At 39.1% G+C, this 13,513-nt stretch overlaps 1 protein-coding gene across 1 annotated transcript in view; it reads right to left on the bottom strand.

The window, feature by feature from the left end:
- The window catches only part of INAVA (innate immunity activator), a 46,959-nt gene extending 34,139 nt beyond the window's left edge, over positions 1-12,820 (bottom strand). The window contains exon 1 of the mRNA XM_087719888.1: positions 12,715-12,820. The gene's annotated coding sequence lies outside the window, so the exon portion shown is untranslated. The remainder of the gene's footprint in view (positions 1-12,714) is intronic.
- Between the last annotated feature and the right edge of the window lie 693 nt (positions 12,821-13,513).

Genomic DNA, 13,513 nt, shown 5'->3' with positions numbered 1-13,513 from the left:
ATGGTTTGTAAACAAAATGTGCAATTAAAGTATTTTTAAAACTATGGTATTAAAGTGCAAAGTGTATCTCTTATTAATGTTTAAGTCACCATTTTTCTCAAAGAGAAAACTAACAGAGATGTCTTTTCCTCTTTCAACTACCACTTCTCTATATACTGCATTGGAAGAAAAGCAGCACTTAAAATATTTACTGATGAGGGATGATATAGAAACCTAAAGTAATGTACACAGGTCCAGTTGGAATGAAAGATAAACATTAATTCAAAAGAGGTTAGCCATTTTCTGCATTCAAAATATTTGCCATTACCGAGATAAAGGTGTGGAACTAAAGTCAGGCATGTAATCACCTTTAATCCAGGCCCTGCAATAAACATACATGGTGAACTAGTTTTCATGTGTGTGTGGCTACTGTTATCTAAGGTCTATGGCCTTGCAGATTGTGATGACTCAAAGCAATACTGCCTTTGCTTCAACTTTTTGAAGGTAAAACTTACAGAATGCCCAACTCACCTAGAAGGCACCAGGCTAGGGGGAAAAGAGGGACAAATCCTGTCATACCAAAGTAAGGCCTGTCCATTTAGCATCCCTTTGAGTCTGCCACTATCAGCACTTGTGTCACAGGATAGAAAAACTGCCTCCAAACATGATCATTTAACAACACAGTAGCTTCATCCAGGACCACACCGAGCATTTGACTACATTTTAGAAAGTAGCTGTTAGGGATAAACACACCCAACACTTGTTTCCCTTTAATTAAAAGTAAATATATTTGATTGCATTCCAGTCAATCATATATATACTGGTATATGTATATATTTACTATATATATATATATATATATATATATATATATATATATATATATATATATATATATATATATATATATATATATATATATATATATATATATATATATATATATATTCATATTCGCAGATAAGTCAGGGATTTTGTGTACTAAAATGCATTTTAAAAACCAGGTTTGGCTTAGCTGTAGATCGGCTTAATTGTGAATGTACAACTAGTCCTCACTTAATGACCATCTGCTTAATGACTGTTCAAAGTTATGGTGGCCTCAGAAAGGATGCTTTACAGCCTCTAACGCACTTTCAACCATCATAAAACATCTGACCCATCACATGATAGCATTTCAACCACTTGGTGGCAACTGGCTTGCATTTATAACCAATTGCACTGTCCCATTGCTATGTGATCAGTTTGTGACGGCTTTTGCCCTTTTCCACAGAAAACAACAAAAGACACCCATTGGATATACTGGATTCACTTAATGACTATGTGACTCACTTAATAACCATCGTAAAATTGACCACAAAGTCACGTAGGATTTCATGGCTACCCACTTAAAAGCCACCCCAATTTATATCCAAAATTCCAGGCGCAAATGTAGTCGTAAATCAAGGACTAGCTGCATATGGTGATACTTTTTAAAAATACCCACATTTCCAATAAGCCCTTGTGTATATGCCCACATGCAAGCAAGTAGTCCCTCAGATTTTTTGCAAAAGATTATGGGTATACAACTGAAATACTACGTTTGTAGTTTTACGTGTTCCAGGAAGTAGTCATTATAGAAACTTAGAAAATCAGGGGTTTCCCCCCCCCCCTTTATAGTACAGATGAAATCGATTTCCCTTTTTACTGTTTCCTTATTCTATTTCCACTGAAAACAGTACAGACAAGAATATTAACAATATAAATAAAGAATCTGCTTGGTGTAGAGGTTCAAATGTGGTCAGGAGACATGTGTTCTAGTCTAGAAATAAAGTCAAATAATAAATATTAGAAACAATTAGATCAGCATGTGTTTGCTATTTTATCATTTCAAAAAAAAAAAAATCCCTAAGAAATACTGCAGTTCAAGTTCTTTAGCATCCTACATTTCAATCACGGATGCAAACCAATTAGGAGGTGATGGGATTGCCAGCAGCTATCCTGTATGGGAAATCACTAAACTGATAACTGATGTTTCTTAGCGAAATATCTCAGGTAAAGTTCTGCCCACCCAAGCTGGTCCCTGGAAGAAATATAAAAGGAAAAAATATAAAAGATGAAGCTGCCTGGAGTAAGAAAACCTGGAGTGTTTCTGAGTTTTTGTTTTTGTATTTTTGTTTTTCAGTTCTAACATTTGACTTGCTCAATAGCCCTACTTCTCGGCTTGTGCTTCGATCCCGATTTGATTTTGGGTTTAATTTTTGGCTTGCCTCATTTGTCTATTCATTTTTACTCTTCAATTATTCTTACTCATAAACTGAGTTCCAGCTCACCTGAGACTGTTGCTTATAACTGAGCTCTAGTAGGATTTCCAGTAAATTCTGGAATATTCTTCATCGAAAGGACCAGAATACCACCATTACTCAAATCTATGGCCCCTGTGGGTGTTATTGGGCAAATGGTGACTCTTGGCCTTGTTTCACAGAGTAGTAAAAGCTGCCTAATGATGTTATCCAGAGGATAAATAAAACAGGGATTGCAAAATGAATACATTATATAAATTTTAGCGTGCATATCAATCATAAAGGCTCCTGTCCTGATTGGTCTACTTTGATCAAATAATTTGTACATCAAGCAAGTACACACGCACACCAGTGCAAATCTTAAGCCTGGGAACTTTACACCCCTGGTTTCGTTCTGTGTTTCATGTAGCCCAAGAAAATTTAAATGTGATATTTATTGAATTAAACAAGTCCTCAGGGCCTATTTACCATAAATCAAGATAAAGTGCCAAGCATATCTGTTGCAAATTTTCCTTCAACTTTGACCTCCATAGAATTTGACCATTGATCAAGCTTATCAGCAAAGTATACTTCAGCTGTAAGAGCAGCCACATCATTGAGGTAGCTGGCTTTCTCAGGGTAAAATCACTGATGTCTGAGAAGTCTAATCATCATATACACAAAGAACCTAGCTCACGAGAAATGTGATGTGGATAAAGCAACAAACAGATTTAACGCAAGGAAGGCAGAAATACTATTTCTTGGTGGAATGGCTTATTCAGTATTCCCAAATACTTGTTTTTTCAAGAGGCAACTAGTCTTTCTGGTTTTTCTTTGAAGGCATTTCGATTCTCATTCAAGAAGCTTTTTCAGCTCTTGAAAAAGCGCCTTTGGGAAAACCGTGACCTGCTGGATGACTGGGAATCTCCATAGATACTTATTCAGTATTTTGTGTCTCTTGAATGGGGCTGTATAGTAATCCTTGTTTAGTTATCACAATTGAGACTAGCAATTTGGTCATTAAATGAAGTGATTGCTAAGTAAAACCACAACAGTGCTTATGACCTTCAGCTTTCCTTTGATTTACAGACTTGTGGTAGTAAATGCAGGGATTGGTTGTAAAAAAATTATTTTATTTTATTTCTATACTGCTTAGCTCACTAAAGTCACTTGGGCAGTTTACAATAAAAATACAACAAAATATAAAAGCATACAATAGAAATAAAGTTTAAAAACACAATTAAAATATAGGGTTACACTATTAAAAGTTAAAAATCTAGAAAAAAATGGAGAGAACACCCTCACATCACCATCCATCCCCAGGGTTGCCTAAAACCTTTTGAACTCTTCCTAAAGCCCGGAAGAATGGAGGCCCACCTCACCTCTGGGGTAAGGTGTTTCAAAGGGTGGGGACAAGGCTCTCTTCCTGGATCTTGCCGGACAAAATTACTTTTTCATCACCACTGGAAATGTGAGTAGTCATTTGATGAGGCAGTTGCTAAACAAGGACTACCTGTATTATCTTCTAAATGAACAGGTGTTTTGCTTGGAAGGGTTTCTATATCTGGATCAAATTGAAAATGAAGCTAAGTCAACTGCATTCTTTCCAGGAAAAGGCAGGTCCAAATGTAAGTAGCAGAATGTATTTGGTATGGTTTGTCTTTGAAAACTGTCCAAATTTCTACCGTTCAAAATACAAAAGCTATACCAATAATAGCAATCGCAATAGCAGTTAGACTTATATACCGCTTCATAGGGCTTTCAGTCCTCTCTAAGCGGTTTACAGAGTCAGCATATCACCCCCACAGTCTGGGTTCTCATTTCACCCACCTCGGAAGGATGGAAGGCTGAGTCAACCTTGAGCCGGTGAGATTAGAACCGCTGAACTGCAGATAACACTCAGCTGAAGTGGCCTGCAGTACTGCACCCTAACCACTGTGCCACCTCGGCTCTGAAAATGCAGCATGAGTCTCTAATTACGTTATACCATCTCTACAAACTTCCTATTTTCTTCCAATCATAATTCAAAACCCCACCTAGTTTGGAACATTGTTATCTAAAATACTGCTACTGAGATCCAAAAACAAAAAACTAATATATGTGGTATAACATCCTAGTTTCCTCATTCCAAAGCAACCTACCTGTTCTATTTCATGCAAACAAGTTTTGTCTTGATGTTTCTGCCTACCAAAAGTAATTCTGAATTCTTTCCTCTTTTTTTTTAATCCAAGATTACTGAAGGATGCCAAAGCCCATTAAATGTGCATTGCCATATCTACTTAAGGATCCCTTTAAATTGTTAGTACAGTACTTAAGTATAAAAGTAAAATAGTACATTAAGCATCTGAAATAGTTCCACTTTGAATATAGAAACTAGACTAGGAACTCTGTATATCATATTAGATGCCAGCCAAAAAGATTATTCAAATATTTAACCTGGGTTCAAAAGAAATATTAAGCCATTTACTAATCAACTTTAATAGCAAAATGCCTAGAAACTCTAAGCTGAGGCAACTGAGTTATTGTAAGCAATAAATATTTTCTATGTCACCTGTGCTCTTTTAGAGCTAATCCTCATTTTTGACTGTCATTTCCTCTGATTTCTGTAGATACACCCTTATGTTGAAGGATTGAAGGCCAGCAAATTATTAACTATTACCTTCTTATATTATATTTTTCTCTCTTTAATGTCACAATTTGACACAACATCTAAAGAGTTTTATTTTCGATTGAAGGTTTGCAAATGCGTAACCACACCTCATTTTGAAAATATAGGTCAAAAACTAAATATCCTTTCAAAGAACAGCCAGCAACTAATTACCTGTTGACTTTCTCTTTAGACATAGTGAGTGACAACTAATGAATGCTTTTTTTCTGGCAAGGGTATGAAGGTTTTCTGGGTCAAGTAAAGAGGCAGGAGAAAAAAAGAACTCATTTTGTATGGATAACATTTTGATCAGAGCACCAAAACCAGGCAGAATTCACCTGTTTAAATTAGCATGAAGAAAGAGATAAAGATTAAAACTGGTAACCCAATAATATGACATGTATGGAAGTGCTGTCCTAATCAGAATTAGGGAATCATTTAAGCCTTGCTGCAAAGATAATGGAAATAGCTTTGCTAAAAGTCTGAGAGAGAGAGAGAGAGAGATCCAATGTTTATCATCACATAGCCTAAAGATTTGTGTTTTTTTTAATCAAAGGTCATATTCTCTGAAGATAATTTGTCAAGAATATTGCATGCTACTTACGCTTAATAGAACAAAACAGTACAAAGCTGGTGCAAAACTTTGGCATTGTTTATTTTGGAGTTCATAATATAATTCTAATCAAAGCCTAACATGATAGTAAGCCAAATTACCCTTTCGTCTCTGTCATTCTTATTTTCTTTCCACTTTTCAAAATCATTATACACCAAATATTCCACCCCAAATTAAGAGTCTGGACATCACAACGTGCCACTTTTCCTTTCTTACAAATCTTTACGAACTCAGGCTCTTTTAATGATAATCAAATCATTGATTATCTTCAGAATGTTTTTAAAATGTCTTAATTTTCTTTTGGCCTTTGTGGTATTTTCCCACCTGGCAATGGAGTTGATACACTCTATTCTCCAAGCCGTGTTTATCTCTCTATAATGTATGAAATTGCCATAATCAAAGATATGAGTTAAAGTGTTAAAATACACAGGGGTGTGGGTGTGGGTGTGGAGATCTTTACACTGAACAGCTTTTAACCAAACATGGTGTTTTTACTGCCTGGCTGTGTGCACGTTTAAAGAACCCTGAAGGGAGAATCTTGTGCCAATGGATTGTGGACTGATGTGCACATCCAGACTTCCCCAGTGGAAACACAAGCTGCAGTTTCTCGAGGAATGCATGATATTGTCTTCTACCCAGCCCACCAAGAAGGCACCACACACACACACACACACACACACACTTCTTTTTTTGCTACACATCAAAAGTTGCATTGGTCTCTGGTTTACCTCTCATATCTCATTTCATTGTAAGCACTCCATCTACCCTCCAGCTGGGTACCTTGTGATGTGGCAGGTGGGCCCAATCCCTTCCAGTCACCAATCACTTCCCACCATGGCCATTTTGTCACCTTCTCACATAACCTTTTCAAGAGAACTTCTGTGGGCCTGTGAAATGTTGAAATATTTTTTTAAAACATAAATAATGGTGGAATGTCACAAGGCTGATCTCTGTCTTTTATTGTTTTACGAGTTCGCTGTTGAGGGGAATTGAAACAATAGCAAGACTGACAAAAATTAAAGGAAACATTGATAACAATTCTGCTAGTTTTCCTTCTGGATCAAGTGACAGGAAGAATGGCCACCATGGGGCTTTCTTTCCTCCACTACCCCCTACATTAAAGTCAAACACCTAATCCCTTATTTTTTTTAAAAAGCCAGGTGACTAGAGTTCTCCATTTTCCCCTCTAGCGCCAATAATAGAATTGTAATATGGAGGTTGGTCTGGTCTGGTCTGATCTTCTGCCTTATCATGGAAGACACCAGATGGGTCGTGTCAAATATGAGTCAGGAAAGGGACCCTCATACAAAAGATTTATCAACCTCATGTCTTCAAAAATCCATCCATGGAAAGGAAAATGATTAGTGTTTGCTTTCCCAGCAAAAGTGAAAGGATTACAGTAGCATAGGAATCCAGCATGGTAATTGTAGTAATTTCAGAATCAGAAGAGAGCCAGAAGGGACTTTGGAGGGCTTCTAGTCCAGCCCCCTGCTCAAGCAGGAGATCCTTTGTTTGTTTGTTTGTTTGTTTGTTTGTTTGTTTGTTTACCACATTTATATGCCGCCCAATCCCGAAGGACTCCGGGCAGCTTACAAAAATAAAGAGGAAAAAAAAACTTAACAAAACACATAACGAAAGAAACAGTATAAAACAGGAACACCTCATACATTCATTCTAATCAGGGCTGGACCTCAACAATGAGGTCAACAGCCCCAGGTCTGCCGGAACAGCCAAGTTTTTACAGCTTTCCTGAAGGCCATGAGAGTGGGTATAGTCCGGATCTCTGGGGGTAGCTGGTTCCAAAGAGTCGGAGCAGCCACAGAGAAGGCTCTCCTCGGAGGGCCCGCCAGCCGACACTGTCTGGCTGATGGCATCTGAAGGAGGCCCAATCTGTGGGATCTTACTGGATCTTACTGGCTGCTGGGAGGTATGTGGCAGTAGGCGGTCTTGAAGGTACTCTGACCCTAAGTCAGGTAGGGTTTTAAAGGTGATAACCAACACCTTGAATTGCGTCCAGAGACCAATTGGTAGCCAGTGCAGCTCGTGAAGGACAGGTGTAACGTGGGTGTACCTCGGTGCACCCAATATCGCTCACACAGCCGCATTCTGGACTAACTGCAGTCTCTGAACGCTTTTCGGGGGTAGCCCCAGTGATGGCTAACCTTTTCCAGACTGAGGGGCCAAAGCACACATGCCCGAACCCCCAAAATGCAATGTGTGCATGCCCCCTGCACATGCACCTCCCTCTACATGTGCATGCCCCCACAGGCCCCCACATGACCCCCCCAATGCGCGGCAGAGACCGAAAGACCAAGTGTTCCATAGGTTTGCCATCACAGTCCTATATCATTTCAGACAAGTGACTATCCAGTCTCCTCTTAAAAACCTCCAGTAATGAAGCATCCACAATATCTGAAAGCTATCCCACTGGTTAATTGTCCTCACTGTTAGGAAGTTTCTCCTTAATTCCAGGTTGCTTCTTTCCTTGATTAGTTTCCATCCATTGTCTCTTGTCTTGCCCTCTGGTGCTTTGGAAAATAAGTTGACCCCCTTCTCTTTATGGCAGCCTCTCAAATACTGGAATACTGCTATCATGTCCCCCCTAGTCCTTCTTTTCTCTAACTAATCAAACCCAAATCCCGCAACTTTTCTTCATATGTTTTGGTCTCCAGGCCTTTAATCATCTTAGTTGCGCTTCTTTGTACTTTTTGCCATCTCCACGGCAAAAGCAGAGGAAGGATTGGAAATCCAGAAAGGGATTTGTTAAATTGTCTTCATTTTCAACACAGGAGTGAAGCAGTTTGAGGCTGCTATGCAGAAAAGTCCTGGGTGTAATGGAGCCAGCATATATACAGGTTGTTTAAATAATTGCAGCTGCACATTGGGCCATTTTATAAACACTGTCAGCCCAGTAAACTGTTTAGAAGGAGCAAAGTTAACTCATATGAGTTTATATTTAACAGCATCACAGGAAGCTGCCTTTGTAACAGAATAGTAAACATGGAATAATCTGTTTCTTTCTATTCGATTTTCAAGGCCAATACAATATCCCACATATGTGCTAGTCGTTCCCAATTCTAGGGGGCAGTGCTCATCTCCGTTACAAAGCTGAAGGGCCAGTGCTGACCAAAGACATCTCTGTGGTCATGTGGCCGGCATGACTAAACGCTGAAGGCTCACAGAACACTTTACCTTCCCATCAAAGGTGGTTCCTATTTTTCGACTTGCATTTTTACATGCTTTCGAACTGCTAGGTTGGCAGAAGCTGGGACAAGTAACTGGAGCTCACTCCGTTTCACGGAGATTTGAACTGCCAACCTTTCTGATCAACAAGTTCAGCACCTTAGCCACTAAGCCACCACGTCCCCACAATATCAATAGGGTGGGGAAAAACAAGAAGTATTTTTTGTTGTTGCCAAATTGGTCTACTGTAGATACCAAGGCAGAATTCTTGGAATTAGAAGCCCACCTAACTTAATGTTGCAAAGGTTGAGAAGTCCCTGTACTGGAGAAAAAAAGTCTATCAATCAGGCAAGCTGTTTCAGGATAAAATGATAACAAAAGCTTTGTTAAAACATCTGCTAATAATGAGCTGTTAAAGACAAAGAGGCCTTACCAGGAAAACAGAGCCCCAGGAGTAAATATTTGTCCAATACCTACTGATAAGAGTATCCACCTCTACAATATAATTGCCACTTCCCAGGTACCCTAAGGAGTATTACAGAACAATGCCTGGGATTGGGCCAGCTGGAATGAAATGATGTCAATGACTTTTGAAAATAGCTTACATCAATCTTCCACACTCTGGTGCCTTGGAGGTATATTGAGTCTACTATAGAGATTCTCAACTTGGATCATGCATGCATTTTCTAAGGAAGGGAAAATTGTTTCATTTCACACCAAGATCTTCTTTGTGGGCTTTCCTTCTTTAACAAAGAGCGGCTTTCATTTTGCATGGGAGGGGAGGAAAGTAATAAACTCCCCAAATGGTGGGTTCCGGATCCTGTTGCAACTGGTATGCTCCAGCGTGGCCCGGCGTCCACCATGTGCAAGGGCACATGCGTACTTACCACACACGAAGCTCCAGCTGCTTGGTGGAGTGTCACGCAGGCACTGTATGCTCCGTGCGCGAAAGCACCGATCGGCTCAAAGAGGGCGGGTGGGCCCTCCGGAGCACCATACCGGAACGGTACCTGGTGCTCCCAGCAGACTGTATCCCACCACTGAATTCTCCCCTTTTTTTGTCACAGCACTACTGAACTTTTCCACCATTGCTGTCTTAAGACAACATATATTAAATGAAAAATTAATGTTTTTGTGTAGAATTTGGAAGCATCCGTTTCATTTAATGCAGAAATATTACTTATCAGAGTATTCTATGCTCATCAACTACCCGTATCTGAGATTCATCATCTCCTCAATATTCTCCTAGTTGACACTAGCACCTGATTACCTCTAGCACATAATAAAATAAAAAGCTATTTTACAGAGTTTTTCCTAAAATTCTTCTACCACTGCAAGACTATTACTTGACAACTGTACTTTTGTCCATTCATAAGAAAAACTATCACTGTCACAGAGTATAGGTTCTGTAGAAATAATTTATGATATAATAAACTGATCTTTTGGCTCTTTGTTGCAGTGAGACCAATGAGAGTTGGAACTGGAAGATGCCTGTGGATTATTCCTGTTTGAATGCAGCACGGAGTGACTATGAAATAAAGAATCTGTTGATCTGCAAACAGCAGTGTTTTCTTTTGAGTTTTATATCCTCATCCCTGAGAATCAGACTGATTTTTAAGCCAACTATGCCCCTTCTTTCAACTGTTCCCTTGCCAAAGGAAACAGGGTACAAAATAACCTGTGTTATACATTGGGTGTTCCGGGGAGCTTCCCCAGCTACAGTGCAAGAAAGAATTTCAACATAAATGGTCCAATCATTCCATTTGGCTTTATTCCTAAAAAGCTATGCCCTAGCTCCCTTCTCCCAGGCTCTGCCTACTTAGGCAGCCATACAGGAGCTAACTTCATAACACTGAAGGAATTCATCTCATTCTCTCAATTAGCTGCCAGATGTGCTCTTCAAGAATAAAGAACAGTGAAGGACAAGTGCCCTTTTAGTGCCCCCTACATGCAGGCCATCCATCATCCCATCAAGACCAAGAGGAGAGGCCAATTCCTTTGCTCCAGAATGATAAAGCATGTCACAGCTGTGTTTCAGTCCCTCTTCATTCTGGCATGGAACCTGAAGCATTTCACCCATCATCCAAGCAGGGTCTTTGATGAGCTACTGTTCCCTGTCCGTGGGAAACTGAAAGGTCTATTCCAGGATCTTCCAGAGATGCTGGGAGTATGAACAAAGGAATTTAGGATTCAATTCAATAAATGAATGGAATGCTGTACGAGGGTTGTGACAGGTTTACCACAAGGCTCACCCTTAAAGTAATAGTGCATACTTCCCCAAGCAAAAGCTTTCACGTGCCTGAAATTAGGTGGCAAAGCCAGGATGGGATATGAAAAAGATGAATAAATGGGCTAGAGTCGTGGACACCAAACTGGCTTAAATTCTATTTCTGTCATGGGATTGTTTTTCATCTAGGCTAGTCATTAATCCTCAGCATCAATTTCTCCATCCAAGATCAATGGAATCTAACTCATTAGAAATGCAATCCGTATCATTATGACATCAAGACTCTAGGAATCCTACATGTGTTATTTATGTTGCCTGAAAGAAAAAATTAGATTAATTTCACTGTGTAAACAGATAAGCAGAAATTCACAATGAAGTCAAACTCTAATTCTTGCAGAATAATCAAGGACAAAAGAGTACTTTTCGCACGCATGAGATTTGTAGTGGAAAATACAAAAGGATCAATCCATTTTAAACAAAACTTATATTTGAATTATTAACTACTATTGGCAAGTGCCTCACTGAATGGGACATAACCATTTGATACATTGGGGAAGATATAAAAATGTGATATTTTTATTGCAAGGTTATGTGATGTTGACATAGAAAGACTGACAATAAGGTAATATCCTAGAACACCAAGGGATAATTTTACAATAGATTGCTACAAAGTATTAAATTACCTTGAAGCAACACATTCCTGTGTAGCACTGACAAGTACTGGAGAGTATCAGAAACCAAATGCTACAACTCTAATCCAACATTAAATTGTATGAGTTTTGTGAAATGATAGAAAAAGGCACTGGCCTTTTCCCATGGAGTATCCACATGCCATAATCAGACATAACACTGTGCAATTCAATCAATCAATAGGTGAATATAATGGTGGCTTAATGGAAGCAATTTTAACAATATGTGGATCCGTAAGTCTGATAATTCAAATCAACCTAGAAATCCCTTCTTATCTCCTTCTAAATTTATTAAGACTTTTCAAGGGATTCTGTTGTAAGAAACTTAACACTTTATACAATCACTTAATCCACACACTCCTAGGCAGAGCACCAACCTGTTTGTGACACTCAGGGCTAGATTAGTTTCAGCTTTGTAAATGTTTCCTGTAACTGGTTCTTAAACCCTGCATTTGTTTCCAGGTGCTAAAGTTTTCATGGTAACCAGCTAAAAATCTGGTCCTCAGAGATTTAGTTCACTTGGAAAAGAGAAACCTACAACTAATAAAAAAATATGTGATGCTTCTATGGCTCTTCTGCCCAAAAACATTTCTTCTTTATGCATTCTTAACAAAGGACTCAAGAAAGCAATCACTGGTCCATATCCTGTTCATGCACTCAAAAGCATTTCTTTTAAGTAACTCCCCAAGGCAAAGCAGCTGATAAAGAAAAAAGAAAAAGAAAAAAGGCAGTTTCTAAAAAAAAGAGTTGGTATAATGCTCACCAATCCTGTACTTTCATGCTTTAATTCAGAGAATTGGGCTTCTGTGTGTTTCTATGGGTGCGTAGGTGGGGATCTTCGGATAGTGATATTCAGGTCTAAAACCTCTGAAAATGGCATTAAGTTGCTTTTTCAGTAAAGGAATTGCTATAAAGCCAGCTTTCCCACATTCTTTCCTTTAATTCTTGGTGGTTATTACAAGATTTCAGGGGGAGGGGGGCAAAAGTTATAAATTACTTCCAGGAATCAGTTAAGAAGAATCATTTGCTCTTAACTTCCTTCCACGCAGAAGTGTTGAACTATTAGTGGATGGACCACATTTTACACACAGAGAGAGTTCTACTTTGTTTTCACTTACCTTTTAAAGAGGAAGTGGTTCTCTCTGAGCTTCTTCATTAACTTCCTGGAAGGCATGAGAGTTGTGCTGCTGCTGCTGCAGCTTCCATGTTCCTGGTGCTTTTGCTAAATTTCCCTCCACCCCCCACTAGGTATTTCATTTAACTTGGGCATTAGCGACATCCCAAATGTTAAAAGATCTGAAGACATCTGTCCCTGGGGCATACCAATCCCTCAGAGAAAGAAGGGGTGGAATATCCTAGCCAAATTCTTTCAAACTTGTGCATGAAATCACTTAGGAAAACACTTAAAAAGAGGTCATTAAAATGTTCACGTTCAAAGCTTCTTTTCCTCTGTTATGTTGTTGTTTTAGACTAATTCCTAACTATGTAGGAATAGCATTTTCTGGAGGTCCCTGTTTTGAAGGTTAGATTGCCTCAGCCCTAGTGGTAGGAGTCATTTGCTGAATAAAAGAACTTCCAAGACACACAATGTCTCCGGCTCCTCTTGCTTTTTTGGCTGCGAGACTCAAGGCTATCAGGCAAAAGAATGGATCCCACCCACCTCACCCCGCGCCCTCAGATCAGTCGTCAGAAAAGTGAGCCTGGCAGCTGGCTATTACTGTCGCATTAGTGATGGATTAAGATTAATTCTCTGTCAATTAAGTCACACGCACAATGCCAAACTAATAACCCAGTGAAAAGTATGCAGAAGAAACAACGCTTTCATTTTATCAGGTGCCTCTCCTATGTGATTATCATATATACATACATACATACATACATACATACATACACACACACACACACACACACACACAC

This window comes from Thamnophis sirtalis, unplaced genomic scaffold (genome assembly GCF_051295495.1).
Source record: "Thamnophis sirtalis isolate CommonGarterSnake01/CBP01778 unplaced genomic scaffold, rThaSir2_p1.2 scaffold_7, whole genome shotgun sequence".
NCBI classification, from domain to species: Eukaryota; Metazoa; Chordata; class Lepidosauria; order Squamata; family Natricidae; genus Thamnophis; species Thamnophis sirtalis.
The sequence above is the reverse complement of the archived record's forward strand: the minus strand, read 5'-3'. Positions and strand labels throughout refer to the sequence as shown.